The sequence below is a fragment of the Perognathus longimembris genome, chromosome 1 (assembly GCF_023159225.1).
Source record: "Perognathus longimembris pacificus isolate PPM17 chromosome 1, ASM2315922v1, whole genome shotgun sequence".
Classification (NCBI taxonomy): Eukaryota; Metazoa; Chordata; class Mammalia; order Rodentia; family Heteromyidae; genus Perognathus; species Perognathus longimembris.
In genome coordinates this window covers 122,170,933-122,174,235 of record NC_063161.1, presented here as the reverse complement: position 1 = coordinate 122,174,235, position 3,303 = coordinate 122,170,933, and the positions used below count along the sequence as shown (strand labels likewise).

The window sequence follows — 3,303 nt, the reverse complement described above, 5'->3', positions numbered from 1 at the left end:
AAGATATCTGCAACTACTCATAAGTTACACAAGCTGGTTGGTGATGGTCGGTGCTAGTTACCTAACAACATCACACTAGGAAGTATTTTAAACTTGTAGTATCACTATTTCTATAGATTATTGAACTTTTTCTGTTAAAGTTTTCCTTATTTTATAAACACAGGTTTTGAATATTTGTTTTTTTATTCATCATTCAATAAAAATTTATTAAGCATCCGTGATGTGTAAACATTGTGCTGGGTGCTACCATACAGAAAGTATGACAAAGTTGTTTATATATGTGGAGTCAGAGCTAGTCCTTGGTAGTTTTCCTGATATAAGAAAGAATGCCCCTACTTGGCTCATTAAAGGAGCTAAAGGCATTGAGAAGGTATGCTGCATGTCCTTCTATCAACCCAGCATAAGTGTTTCCCTTCCTCAAATCAACCATAAGTCAAAACAAATAAGGCACATTAAAAAAAAGTCCCCCATTTAATTGACCAAAGTAAAGCCATTTGGTAACCTGTTCAGAATTATAAAAATCTTTCCATTGGCCCAGCTCATACTGTCCAGGGCAAAACTTCCAGATTATTCTAATCCCATTTGGCTCTGTTCTTATAAACTGCATATAAAAAATTCTTCAATGTCGTAAATATGACATTCTCAGTACAAAGCATATCAGAACTGGATGTGACATTTATGTCCTTGACAAGCCTCGGTTATCCTTTACCTTATATATCCTCACCAGCCAATGTTCTGTGGTATAAGCTTCTTTCAAGACATCAAGTTCAAAATCTTTATTCCCAATCTCAGCATTTCAAACATGGTCAAAGCCTGGTGGATGCTTGGCTTTTGTGTAGACCTGACCAAAGCAGTAATAACACATCTTGTACATGAGGCAGTTGAGCCGAACTGGAGACCCCTCTCCGTCCACATGGAATTCTCCAGTTGGAGTATAGTAGTCATTCTTCTTGCTGTGTTTGCCTGTATCTGTGCTCCCTCCAATCCGGACCATCCAAAGAAACTTGTTGATATCATCAGAAGAATATCCAGTAAGGCCTCCAAAAATGACTAGCACATAGCTGACATCAAGTTCCCTCATGATCTCATAGGCTTTTTCTTCTGTGGACACCATTGCCTGCCCTACTCGAGAAATATGGGTATTATTGTCCACTAAAATTGTCCGATTTGCCATAGCTATAATCTGGTAGCCATAATCCCACCATGACATGACTTTTGCATCCTCTGCAGTATTGCAGAGGACAAAGCCAGTAATATGCTTCTCGGAAGTCATCAAAAATGATCCTACTGACGTCTCCACCATGGGCAGACAGTACAATGGAGGGAGAAGAGTATGCCTTACACGTCACCAGGTTGAATGGAAAGTGTAAGTGATGAGAAAGAAAGCCATGACCAGTATCATCCCACTTGCCACTTCATTCTTAATAGCATAGGTAGAATCCTGTTGCTACTTGCTCTTCTTGTCTGGGTGACTTATGTGCAGATTCTTCATATATGTGGAAAGCACCTGGGAAACTCTAATGCCAGAAAGAATGCACATAACGGGTGCCAAAACTAGCATTAAACACACCATTACAGCTGAAAAGTACATGCTGGTCACACCATACATGATGATAAAAATCCGGGCATCAGACAAATTGCTAAAGCAGTAATAGAGGCCAACTGGAAACATGAAGACGAGGAGCTGTAGATCAAAATAGTAGGATGACCAGGTTGTGGGCTGATGCTCAGACACAGAAGCAATGATAGGGATGTTGTTCTTGGCATAAGAAGTATCTAGAAGTGAGTAGAAATGCCCCATCCAGGGAGATATTTTTCCTGTCAACATCAGGAGAGCTACCACAGTCAGTAGGACAAAGCCTACCAAAGAGATAACACTTTGGAAAAGAACTTCAAATTGCTGTGGATTCAACTTGCTACGCAGGTAATTCACAAAAGCATGGATTTGGCAGAGACCAAAGACTCCAAAAGGCTGCCATATGCTCTGATGAAAGGACCGGCTGAAAACCCACAAGGGAGATCTTCATGGAAAGAATGGTGCCCAGGTAGTAAACAGTGCAGTCAGCCACGTAGATGCGATGGGAGAAACTGCCTGTTCACATAAGCACCAGGACATGGAGAGGGATCAAGTTTATCAGGAACACATTAACCTCCCCATGGAGAGACCATGTAGAAATATGCAAGTGCACACTTGGCAGCCCAATAGATGGAACCAGTCTTTACTGCCTTGATCCACATGTAATAGATGAAAAGCATACAAAAGATGGCAATCCCTTCATTATCATATGATCCAGCTATACATCGAGAAATATATCCAGGAACTACAGCAATCATGGCAGCTGCAAGCAGCCCAGCCCCTGCATCCTTGAGATCTTTGGTAAAATAGTATGTTACAATGGTGGTAAATGAGGAGAAAAGAGGAGCAAGGAACACAGAGATATTCCAGATGTCAATAGTGATGTGAGGGGCTGGGAACATGGCCTAGTGGCAAGAGTGCTTGCCTCATATACATGAAGCTCTGGGTTCGATTCCTCAGCACCACATAAGGCCAGAGGTGGCGCTGTGGCTCAAGTGGTAGAGTGCTAGCCTTGAGCAAAAAGAAGCCAGGGACAGTGCTCAGGCCCTGAGTCCAAGCCCCAGGACTGGCCAAAAAAACAAAACAAACAAAAAAATAGTGATGTGAAAAAAATGGAGCACATGGTAGATTGCAGCAGATGTGATCATTAGGCCTGGATATATTGTTCCTCCGATAATTTGTCCCAATGGATACCAGGCTCTGTCATCAAACCAGTTATGGAATTTATAAAATCCCTCCTCAACCAGGAACTGAGTCGTCGGGTAGTTAAAATACGGATCAGACTCATAGATAACACTTTCAAATCTCAAGACATCAAAGAGACAAGTGGAGAGAGATAACACAGCAAGCCATTGACAGAATGAGAAGTTTTTAGAAATGTGTCCTGCTTCTCATAGGACAACCGCAAAAATCGAAGTTTAGTCATCTTGACACCAATGAGTCACACCCGATAATACTTTAAATAACTGGCCACGGTTCCTTGAGAATCTGTTCCTCTCCCTCAGCCATCCTGAATATTTGTTTATGAAGCCAATGGATGCTCCTTTATTTTAGTAGCAATAGATAACTAAAATACAACAAACAAAAACACCAGAAGTATGAACTCAAAGAAGGAAAAAAGAAAGTTAAAAGAAACGTATTGCTGTTTTCCAGGTGCCATGACACAACATTTTTTTTTTTTTTTTGCCAGTCCTGGGCCTTGAACTCAGAGTCTGAGCACTGTCCCT

At 41.3% G+C, this 3,303-nt stretch overlaps 1 pseudogene across 1 annotated transcript; it reads right to left on the bottom strand.

The window, feature by feature from the left end:
• Nucleotides 1–626: 626 nt before the first annotated feature.
• LOC125355821 lies at nt 627–3,075 on the bottom strand (annotated as a pseudogene). Its single transcript, XR_007211754.1, has 2 exons — nt 2,680–3,075; nt 627–2,460 (listed from the first exon to the last, which is right to left on the bottom strand). The product of XR_007211754.1 is annotated as a dolichyl-diphosphooligosaccharide--protein glycosyltransferase subunit STT3A-like (transcript).
• Between the last annotated feature and the right edge of the window lie 228 nt (nt 3,076–3,303).